This window comes from Nymphaea colorata, chromosome 4 (assembly GCF_008831285.2).
Source record: "Nymphaea colorata isolate Beijing-Zhang1983 chromosome 4, ASM883128v2, whole genome shotgun sequence".
In the NCBI taxonomy this organism is placed as follows: domain Eukaryota; kingdom Viridiplantae; phylum Streptophyta; class Magnoliopsida; order Nymphaeales; family Nymphaeaceae; genus Nymphaea; species Nymphaea colorata.
The window spans coordinates 25,094,304-25,107,275 of record NC_045141.1 but is presented as its reverse complement, the minus strand read 5'-3'; the positions used below and the strand labels follow the sequence as shown (position 1 = coordinate 25,107,275).

The 12,972-nt window shown below is 32.3% G+C and overlaps 1 long non-coding RNA gene across 11 annotated transcripts in view; it reads right to left on the bottom strand.

The window, feature by feature from the left end:
- The window catches only part of LOC116252721 (uncharacterized), a 31,474-nt gene that overhangs the window by 15,622 nt on the left and 2,880 nt on the right, over window positions 1–12,972 (bottom strand). The window lies entirely within an intron of this gene.

Sequence of the window (12,972 nt, the reverse complement as noted above, 5' to 3'; positions counted from 1 at the left end):
GTGGGTGATCGCCTAAGCATCTCAATCAACAAGTTGAAAGGACATGAGTAATGCAAATGATCTTTGTCCAATGGATAAAGATTTCAATTTTCTATGAACAATTATTGCATAAGAAATATTCAATAAAAAAATCTTGGAATAGGGGACATCAAAGATAATTGTTCAAGGTCGGAATATCTCAATCTTTTCTCCAAATATTTATATCTATCCTCTTGACAACATTATCCAAAGAAAAATTGAATATCATAAATTGTTCATCTAGGATACATCTCTTTTTCTAAAATCGACCACAATCAACTTCCCGAACAACCAATCATAGATCCAACATTTATTTGATGAGAAAGAATATCATACTAACGATACACAATGACATATTGGGACTTTGGATCAGAGGTCTGATCTGACCCGGATAAGCAGTTGAACTCATATTTAAATTATCGAATTGAATCAGAGGTCTAATCTGATCCGTCTTAGGTGTTGGATTTTGATTTGTGACAAATGCTTTGGATTAGAGGCTTAATATGATTCAATTAAGACGTTGAATTTGGATCAAGGGTCTCATCTGATTCGGTATAGATGTTGATATTGAGATCATGGGTCCAGAACAGAGGTCTGATTTGTTCGGCTTCAGGTGTTTGCAACTAGAGTCTAGACAACATGTCTAATATGATCTTATTTATATGTTGTACTAGAGTTTGGATTTATGTCTATGAACCTAATCGACAATTCACTTTTCAGCATCTTGTGGGCAATATACTAAGCATCCAAAAAAACAAGTTGAATGAAAATGATCATTGTCCAAAAAATAAAGATTTTAATTTTTCATGTACAATTATTACATATGAAATATGTAATACAAAATCTTTGAATGTGGAACATCAAAGATAATTATCTAACATTGGAATATCCTAATCCATGAATCAAATATTCATAACAATCTTCTTGGAAAAACAATCCAATGAATCATTGAAGATCACAAATTGTTCATATATTACACATCTCTTTTTCTAAAATAGTCTACAATCAACTTCTCGAACTGTCAACCATACCTCCAACATTTATTTGATGAGAAAGAAGATCATAGAAATGATACAAGATGTCATATGCGAATTTAGATCAGAGGTCTGATCTGACCCGGAGAACGTGTTGAACTCGGATTTAAAATATCGATTTGAATCAGAAGCCTAATCTGATTCGGTTGAAGTGTTGGATTTTGGTTTGGAATCACTGATTTGAATAAGACGTTGAACATCATTTATATCTTGGGTATGGACCAGAGGTCTTGTCTGTCCGCCTTTAGGTGTTGGATTTGGATTTTGCAACGAGTGTAGATCACAAGTCTAATATGATCTTATATTTGAATGTTGTGCTTCGATTTGCATTTAAGTGTAGGATCGGGATCTATGATCCACTTTTCGGCATCATGTGTGTGATCGCCTAAGCATCTCAATCAACAAGTTGAAAGGACATGAGTAATGCAAATGATCTTTGTCCAATGGATAAAGATTTCAATTTTCTATGAACAATTATTGCATAAGAAATATTCAATAAAAAAATCTTGGTATAGGGGACATCAAAGATAATTGTTCAAGGTAGGAATATCCCAATCTTTTCTCCAAATATTTATATCAATCCTCTTGACAACATTATCCAAAGAATAATTGAATATCATAAATTGTTCATCTAGTATACATCTCTTTTTCTAAAATCGACCACAATCAACTTCCCGAACAACCAATCATAGATCCAACATTTATTTGATGAGAAAGAATATCATACTAACGATACGCAATGACATATTGGGACTTTGGATCAGAGGTCTGATCTGACCCGGATAAGCAGTTGAACTCATATTTAAATTATCGAATTGAATCAGAGGTCTAATTTGATCCGTCTTAGGTGTTGGATTTTGATTTGTGACAAATGCTTTGGATTAGAGGGTTAATATGATTCAATTAAAACGTTGAATTTGGATCAAGGGTCTCATCTGATCTGGTATAGATGTTGAAATTGAGATCATGGGTCCAGAACAGAGGTATGATCTGTCCGGCTTTAGGTGTTTGCAACTAGAGTCTAGACAACATGTCTAATATGATCTTATTTAGATGTTGTACTAGTGTTTGGATTTATGTCTATGATCCTAATCGACAATTCACTTTTCAGCATCTTGTGGGCAATATACTAAGCATCCAAAAAAACAAGTTGAACGAAAATGATCATTGTCCAAAAAATAAGGATTTTAATTTTTCATGTAGAATTATTACATATGAAATATGTAATACAAAATCTTTGAATGTGGAACATCAAAGATAATTATCTAACGTTGGAATATCCTAATCCATGAATCAAATATTCATAACAATCTTCTTGGAAAAACAATCCAATGAATCATTGAAGATCACAAATTGTTCATATATTACACATCTCTTCTTCTAAAGTAGTCTACAATCAACTTTTCAAACTGTCAACCACACCTCCAACATTTATTTGATGAGAAAGAAGATCATAGAAATGATACAAGATGTCATAAGGGAATTTGGATCATAGGTCTGATCTGACCCGGAGAACGTGTTGAACTCGGATTTAAAATATCGATTTGAATCATAAGCCTAATCTGATTAGGCTTAAGTCTTGGATTTTGGTTTGGAATCACTGATTTGAATAAGACGTTGAACATGATTTATATCTTGGGTCTGGACCAGAGGTCTTATCTGTCCGCCTTTAGGTGTTGAATTTGGATTTTGCAACGAGTGTAGATCACAAGTCTAATATGATCTTATATTTGAATGTTGTGCTTCGATTTGCATTTAAGTGTAGGATCGGGATCTATGATCCACTTTTCGGCATCATGTGGGTGATCGCCTAAGCATCTCAATCAACAAGTTGAAAGGACATGAGTAATGCAAATGATCTTTGTCCAATGGATAAAGATTTCAATTTTCTATGAACAATTATTGCATAAGAAATATTCAATAAAAAAAATCTTGGTATAGGGGACATCAAAGATAATTGTTCAAGGTAGGAATATCCCAATCTTTTCTCCAAATACTTATATCTATCCTCTTGACAACCTTATCCAAAGAATAATAGAATATCATAAATTGTTCATCTAGTATACATCTCTTTTTCTAAAATCGACCACAATCAACTTCCCGAACAACCAATCATAGATCCAACATTTATTTGATGAGAAGGAGTATCATACTAACGATACACAAAGACATATTGGGACTTTGGATCAGAGGTCTGATCTGACACGGATAAGCAGTTGAGCTCATATTTAAATTATCGAATTGAATCAGAGGTCTAATCTGATCCGTCTTAGGTGTTGGATTTTGATTTGTGACAAATGCTCTGGATTAGAGGCTTAATATGATTCAATTAAGACGTTGAATTTGGATCAAGGGTCTCATCTGATCCGGTATAGATGTTGAAATTGAGATCATGGGTCCAGAACAGGTCTGATCTGTCCGGCTTTAGGTGTTTGCAACTAGAGTCTAGACAACATGTCTAATATGATCTTATTTAGATGTTGTACTAGTGTTTGGATTTATGTCTATGATCCTAATCGACAATTCACTTTTCAGCATCTTGTGGGCAATATACTAAGCATCCAAAAAAACAAGTTGAATGAAAATGATCATTGTCCAAAAAATAAGGATTTTAATTTTTCATGTACAATTATTACATATGAAATATGTAATACAAAATCTTTGAATGTGGAACATCAAAGATAATTATCTAACGTTGGAATATCCTAATCCATGAATCAAATATTCATAACAATCTTCTTGGAAAAACAATCCAATGAATCATTGAAGATCACAAATTGTTCATATATTACACATCTCTTTTTCTAAAATAGTCTACAATCAACTTCTCGAACGGTCAACCATACCTCTAACATTTATTTGATGAGAAAGAAGATCATAGAAATGATACAAGATGTCGTATGGGAATTTAGATCAGAGATCTGATCTGTGACCCGGACAAGGTGTTGAACTCGGATTTAAAATCTCGATTTGAATCAGAAGCCCAATCTGATTCGGCTTAAGTGTTGGATTTTGCTTTGGAATCACTGATTTGAATAAGACGTTGAACATGATTTATATCTTGGGTCTGAACCAGAGGTCTTATCTGTCCGCCTTTAGGTGTTGGATTTGGATTTTGCAACGAGTGTAGATCACAAGTCTAATATGATCTTATATTTGAATGTTGTGCTTCGATTTGCAATTAACTGTAGGATCGGGATCTATGATCCACTTTTCGGCATCATGTGGGTGATCGCCTAAGCATCTCAATCAACAAGTTGAAAGGACATGAGTAATGCAAATGATCTTTGTCCAATGGATAAAGATTTCAATTTTCTATGAACAATCATTGCATAAGAAATATTCAATAAAAAAATCTTGGTATAAGGGACATCAAAGATAATTGTTCAGATCTTTTCTCCAAATACTTATATCTATCCTCTTGACAACATTATCCAAAGAATAATTGAATATCATAAATTGTTCATCTAGTATACATCTCTTTTTCTAAAATCGACCACAATCAACTTCCCGAACAACCAATCATAGATCAAACATTTATTTGATGAGAAAGAATACCATACTAACGATACACAATGACATATTGGGACTTCGGATCAGAGGTCTGATCTGACCCGAATAAGCAGTTGAGCTCATATTTAAATTATCGAATTGAATCAAAGGTCTAATCTGATCCGTCTTAGGTGTTGGATTTTGATTTGTGACAAATGCTCTGGATTAGAGGCTTAATATGATTCAATTAAGACGTTGAATTTGGATCAAGGGTCTCATCTGATCCGGTATAGATGTTGAAATTGAGATCATGGGTCCAGAACAGAGGTCTGATCTGTCCGGCTTTAGGTGTTTGCAACTAGAGTCTAGACAACATGTCTAATATGATCTTATTTAGATGTTGTAATAGGGTTCGGATTTATGTCTATGATCCTAATCGACAATTCACTTTTCAGCATCTTGTGAGCAATATACTAAGCATCCAAAAAAACAAGTTGAATGAAAATGATCATTGTCCAAAAAATAGGGATTTTAATTTTTCATGTACAATTATTACATATGAAATATGTAATACAAAATCTTTGAATGTGGAACATCAAAGATAATTATCTAACGTTGGAATATCCTAATCCATGAATCAAATATTCATAACAATCTTCTTGGAAAAACAATCCAATGAATCATTGAAGATCACAAATTGTTCATATATTACACATCTCTTTTTCTAAAATAGTCTACAATCAACTTCTCGAACTGTCAACCATACCTCCAACATTTATTTGATGAGAAAGAAGATCATAGAAATGATACAAGATGTCATATGCGAATTTAGATCAGAGGTCTGATCTGACCCGGAGAACGTGTTGAACTCGGATTTAAAATCTCGATTTGAATCAGAAGCCTAATCTGATTCGGCTTCAATGTTGGATTTTGGTTTAGAATCACTGACTTGAAAAAGACGTTGAACATGATTTATATCTTGGGTATGGACCAGAGGTCTTATCTGTCCGCCTTTAGGTGTTGGATTTGAATTTTGCAACGAGTGTAGACCACAAGTCTAATATGATCTTATATTTGAATGTTGTGCTTCGATTTGCATTTAACTGTAGGATCGGGATCTATGATCCACTTTTCGGCATCATGTGGGTGATCGCCTAAGCATCTCAATCAACAAGTTGAAAGGACATGAGTAATGCAAATGATCTTTGTCCAATGGATAAAGATTTCAATTTTCTATGAACAATTATTGCATAAGAAATATTCAATAAAAAAATCTTGGAATAGGGGACATCAAAGATAATTGTTCAAGGTCGGAATATCTCAATCTTTTCTCCAAATATTTATATCTATCCTCTTGACAACATTATCCAAAGAAAAATTGAATATCATAAATTGTTCATCTAGGATACATCTCTTTTTCTAAAATCGACCACAATCAACTTCCCGAACAACCAATCATAGATCCAACATTTATTTGATGAGAAAGAATATCATACTAACGATACTGACATATTGGGACTTTGGATCAGAGGTCTGATCTGACCCGGATAAGCAGTTGAACTCATATTTAAATTATCGAATTGAATCAGAGGTCTAATCTGATCCGTCTTAGGTGTTGAATTTTGATTTGTGACAAATGCTTTGGATTAGAGGCTTAATATGATTCAATTAAGACGTTGAATTTGGATCAATGGTCTCATCTGATCCGGTATAGATGTTGAAATTGAGATCATGGGTCCAGAACAGAGGTCTGATCTGTCCGGCTTTAGGTGTTTGCAACTAGAGTCTAGACAACATGTCTAATACGATCTTATTTAGATGTTGTACTAGTGTTTGGATTTATGTCTATGATCCTAATCGACAATTCACTTTTCAGCATCTTGTGGGCAATATACTAAGCATCCAAAAAAACAAGTTGAATGAAAATGATCATTGTCCAAAAAATAAGGATTTTAATTTTTCATGTACAATTATTACATATGAAATATGTAATACAAAATCTTTGAATGTGGAACATCAAAGATAATTATCTAACGTTGGAATATCCTAATCCATGAATCAAATATTCATAACAATCTTCTTGGAAAAACAATCCAATGAATCATTGAAGATCACAAATTGTTCATATATTACACATCTCTTTTTCTAAAATAGTCTACAATCAACTTTTCAAACTGTCAACCACACCTCCAACATTTATTTGATGAGAAAGAAGATCATAGAAATGATACAAGATGTCATAAGGGAATTTGGATCAGAGGTCTGATCTGACCCGGAGAACGTGTTGAACTCGGATTTAAAATATCGATTTGAATCATAAGCCTAATCTGATTCGGCTTAAGTGTTGGATTTTGGTTTGGAATCACTGATTTGAATAAGACGTTGAACATGATTTATATCTTGGGTCTGGACCAGAGGTCTTATCTGTCCGCCTTTAGGTGTTGGATTTGGATTTTGCAACGAGTGTAGATCACAAGTCTAATATGATCTTATATTTGAATGTTGTGCTTCGATTTGCATTTAAGTGTAGGATCGGGATCTATGATCCACTTTTCGGCATCATGTGGGTGATCGCCTAAGCATCTCAATCAACAAGTTGAAAGGACATGAGTAATGCAAATGATCTTTGTACAATGGATAAAGATTTCAATTTTCTATGAACAATTATTGCATAAGAAATATTCAATAAAAAAATCTTGGTATAGGGGACATCAAAGATAATTGTTCAAGGTAGGAATATACAAATCTTTTCTCCAAATATTTATATCAATCCTCTTGACAACATTATCCAAAGAATAATTGAATATCATAAATTGTTCATCTAGTATACATCTCTTTTTCTAAAATCGACCACAATCAACTTCCCGAACTACCAATCATAGATAATTATCTAACGTTGGAATATCCTAATCCATGAATCAAATATTCTAATCAATCTTCTTGGAAAAACAATCCAATGAATCATTGAGAATCACAAATTGTTCATATATTATACATCTCTTTTTCTAAAATAGTCTAGAATCAACTTCTCAAACCGTCAACCATACCTCCAACATTTATTTGATGAGAAAGAATATCATAGAAATGATACAAGATGTCATAAGGAAATTTGGATCAGAGGTCTGATCTGACCCGAACAAGGTGTTGAACTTGCATTTAAAATCTCTTTGAATCAGAAGTCTAATCCGATCCGGCTTAAGTGTTGAATTTTGGTTTGGAATCACTGATTTGAATAAGACGTTAAAGCTTATTTATATCTTGGGTCTGGACCAGAGGTCTAATCCTTTGTCTGCCTTTAGGTGTTGGATTTGGATTTTGCAACGAGTGTAGATCACAAGTCTTATATGATCTTATTTTTAAATGTTGTGCTTCGATTTGCGTCTAAGTGTAGGATCGGGATCTATGATCCCATTTTCGGCATCATGCGGGTGATCTCCTAAGCATCTCAATCAACAAGTTGAAAGGACATGAGTAATGCAAATGATCTTTGTCCAATTGGTAAAGATTTCAATTTTCTATGTACAATTATAGCATAAAAAATATTCAATAAAAAATCTTGGAATAAGGGACATCAAAAATAATTGTTCAAGGTTGGAATATCCCAATCTTTGGTTCAAATATCTATATCTATCATCTTGACAACATTATCCAAAGAATAATTGTTCATATAGTATACATCTCTTTTTCTAAAATCGACCACAATCAACTTCCCGAACTACCAATCATACATCCAACATTTATTTGATGAGAAAGAATATCATACTAATGATACACAATGACATACTGGGAGTTTGGATCAGAAATCTGATCTGACCTGAATAAGCTATTGAACTCATATTTAAATTCTCTATTTGAATCAGAGGTCTAATCTGATTCGTTTTAGGTGCTGGATTTTGATTTGGGACAAATGCTTTGGATTAGAGGCTTAATCTGATTCAATTAAGACGTTGAATTTGGATCAGGGGTCTCATATGATCCGGTATAGACATTGAAATTCAGATCATGGGTCCGGAACAGAGGTCTGATCTGTCCCGCTTTAGGTGTTTGCAACTAAAGTCTAGACAACATGTCTAATATGATCTTATTTAGATGTCATACTAGGGTTTGGATTTATGTCTATGATCCTAATCTACAATCCACTTTTCAGCATATTGTGGGTGATATACTAAGCATCCCAAAAAACAACTAGAAAGGTCGTAAGTAATGAAAATGATCTTTGTCCTCAAAATAAGGATTTTAATTTTTCATGTGCAATTATTACACGTAAAATATGTAATACAAAATCTTTGAATGTGGAACATCAAAGATAATTATCTAAGGTTGGAATATCCTAATCCATGACTCAAATATTCATATCAATCTTTTTGAAAAAACAATCCAATGAATCATTGAAGATCACAAATTGTTCATATATTACACATCTCTTTTTCTAAAATAGTCTACAATCAACTTCTCGAACTGTCAACCATACCTCCAACATTTATTTGATGAGAAAGAAGATCATAGAAATGATACAGGATGTCATATGGGAATTTGGATCAGAGGTCTGATCTGACCCGGACAAGGTGTTGAACTCGGATTTAAAATCTCGATTTGAATCTGAAGCCTAATCTGATTCGGCTTAAGTGTTGGATTTTGGTTTGGAATCACTGATTTGAATAAGACGTTGAACATGATTTATATCTTGGGTATGGACCAGAGGTCTTATCTGTCTGCCTTTGGGACAAATGTTTTGGATTAGAAGCATAATCTGATTCAATTAAGACATTGAATTTGGATCAGGGGTCTCATCTGATCCGGTATAGATGTTGAAATTCGCATCATGGGCCCGGGACAAAGGTGTGATCTGTCCGGCTTTAGGTGTTTACAACTAGAGTCTAGACAACGTGCCTAATATGATCTGATTTAGATGTTGTACTAGGGTTTGGATTTATGTCTATGATCCTGATCTACAATCCACTTTTCAGCATCTTGTGGGCAACAAGTTGAAAGGTCGTAAGTAATGAAAATGATCATTATCCTAAAAATAAGGATTTTAATTTTTCATGTACAATTATTACATATGAAATATGTAATACAAAATCTTTGAATGTGGAACATCAAAGATAATTATCTAATGTTGGAATATCCTAATCCATGAATCAAATATTCATATCAATCTTCTTGGAAAAACAATCCAATGAATCATTGAAAATCACAAATTGTTCATATATTATACATCTCTTTTTCTAAAATAGTCTACAATCAACTTCTCAAACCGTCAACCATACCTCCAACATTTATTTGATGAGAAAGATTCAAAGAATATCATAGAAATGATACAAGATGTCATATGGAAATTTGGATCAGAGGTTTGATCTGACCCGGACAAAGTGTTGAACTTGTATTTAAAATCTCTTTGAATCAGAAGTCTAATCTGATCCGGCTTAATCTGATTCAATTAAGACGTTGAATTTGGATCAAGGGTCTCATCTGATCCGGTATAGGTGTTGAAATTCAGATCATGGGTTCGGGACAGAGGTCTGATCTGTCCTGCTTAAGTGTTGGATTTTGTTTTGAAATCAATTATTTGAATAAGACGCTTAACCTGATTTATATCTTGGGTCTGGACCAGAGGTCTTACCTATCCACCTTTAGTTGTTGGATTTGGATTTTGCAACGAGTATAGATCACAAGTCTAATATGATCTTATATTTACATGTTGTGCTTGGATTTGTATTTCAGTGTAGGATCAGGATCTATGATCCACTTTTTCGGCATGATGTAGTGATCTCCCAAGCATCTCAATAAACAACTTGAAAGGACATTAGTCTTGAAAATAATCTTTGTCCAATTGATAAAGATTTCAACTTTCCATGTACAATCATATATGCAAATTTATTTGATGAGAAATAATATCATAGCAATGCCATAGATGTCGGATGGGAATTTTGATAAAAAGGTGTGATGTGACCAAGAGAAAGTGTTGAAGTCAGATTGAAATACCCGATTTGAATCAGTGGTCTGATCTATTTTGTGTTAGGCAGCAGATTTTGGTTTGGGATCAATGATTTGGGTTAGAGGCTTAAACTGATTCGCTTTAGACATTGAATTTCAATAAGAGGTCCAATATGCTCTAGTTTAGATGTTAGATTTTAATTTTGGATCTTGGGTCTAGATCAAAGGTCCAATCTGATCTGATGTAAAAAGTTGGATTTGAATTTTGGCTCTCGGATCGAGATCAGTGGTCCAATCTAATCCACTTCAGACAATGAATTTGAATTTGGAATTTTTGTCTCACTTGGAATTTATGTCTCAAATGTCAATTTGAATTTATGAGTATGAAGATGAAGAAGAGGATTATTATCATATTGGTTGACAATAGTCATGAAGCTACTTAATTCAACTCTCATTTGATGGTAAACAATTTCTATGTTTTTCATATGGCGTAAAAAACTTTTAAACTTTATTTTACTAATGTTTTGTTACTAAGAATGGTGAATCATAAATGTTAATTGTGTAAGGGATAACTTTTTTATATTAAAAAAAACACACTAATCATAATTTTGTTAGATTTTTAATTCTTTCTATTTTTCATGATCTTTTCTGACTTTTTAATTAACAATTATTTTACGATATATTACAATACAAGTAAAGGTCGACCTAACCGATATGCCTTTTACAAAATTGTTAATGAGTGCAAAAGTTTTAAAAAGCTCAAAAAAAATTTAAATATTTTCAACTCTTAGTTGAAATCATCAAAATTTTAGAAAAATAAATGTTGACAAAAAAATCAAAAATTGAAAAAATTTATGATACTTTTAACATATTTTGGTAGAAATAGCACATAATAAGTTTTGAAAAGAACTAGGAAACATTGACAAACATTTGGCAAAAAAAGGAAAAGTGCATGCTAGTTTGAAATGTTCATAAAATATTGAAAAAAATCTTGAAAAAAAGTTTGATGATAATTTTCTCACAAATTAGCAAACATATATAACTTCAAAACTTCAGGAATGCTTATGAATTACAATGATTTAAAAAAAGTTCCAAAAAGTTTGAAATGCATGAACTTTTTGTTCAAAAGTCAAGAAAATTAGAGAAAAAAACGTTCATTTATTTGAAAATTTTAAAAATTTGTGACTTACAATATTTTAGGTGAAATCTTTAAGAAAGGTACAAAATAAACATAAAAAGCTAGGAAGCTTTAGGAATATTTGGCAACAAAAGAAAAATGCATTGTTGGATGCTACTTAAAGAGCTTGGTAAAATTTCATGCCATGTTAGGAATTGTTTTTAAAAAAGTTGACTTCAATAAAAAAAAAATCACAAGTTTGCACATATATACTAATGTCATACAAAATCAAGAACGTTTTTTTAAAAAAGTTTGATGTAAATCTTTATAAATTTAAGTCTGATGAGAATTTTCCTTCCAAGTTTGGACATATATATGACTTAAAAATCTCGTTAATGTTCATCAATGTCAAGGATTTAAAAAATCCAAAGAAGTTTGAATGTTTCAAACACTTGGTTCAACAATCATGAAAATTGTCATAATTTTGAAATTTTATAATTTTTTAAGTGAAAACTTTTAAAAAGCAGACAATATAATGCAAAAAGATTTCCAAGGTTTCACAAATATTTGGTAAAAGAAGACAAGGGAAGCACAACTTATTTTCAAAAATCATATTTTTAAGGGCAAAGTGAAACTTGTCAACTTAAATAAGCAAAACAAACGTAAATAAATGTAGAACACAGTAAAATAACCTGCTGAAGACTGTTAAAATAGACATACTAAGTGTATTTTAATTTTATATTTATTCTGTGAGTGTGTGTTTACTTTGGTATACATACCGTAAGTGTACTTAGAATAGAAGTTTTAGTATAAATATTTTTTGTATTCTCTACTTCTATTGTTTTCTATATTTTCCTTTTCTTTTTGGTCTTCGATCAAAATCAACTAGCTGTTGAAGGTTCCAACAGCTCTATTTAGAGCCATTGGATAACTTCCAATAGCTAGCACGGAAGATCTGTTTTATATATATATAGGGGATTGATCCCTTTTGAAGACTATTCCTCTTAGTACTTTCAAGTATTCTTACAATAATTTTTTAAGTGTTTCCGGCACCATCCTCTCTTGTTTATCTCCCTTGTGAGCATTTACCCCTTTGTCAGAATTTACCAAGTTTTGTGTTGTGACTTGGAGTATATTTCCCTCCTTATGGAGGAATTTACAAGGACATGTGATAACTTATTAGCGTCTAGAATTGTACTAGTTAGCACATCATACAATTTTGAACCTAAATTTTAGCTTGCACATTACTCTGAAATAAGAAAACAGAAAGCAAACTTAACATTATGCATAAACATTGAATGCACATGATTAGACAAATACTTCAACAAGGAAAACATCCATGCCATCGAGAATTAAAATAAACTATAGAATCTA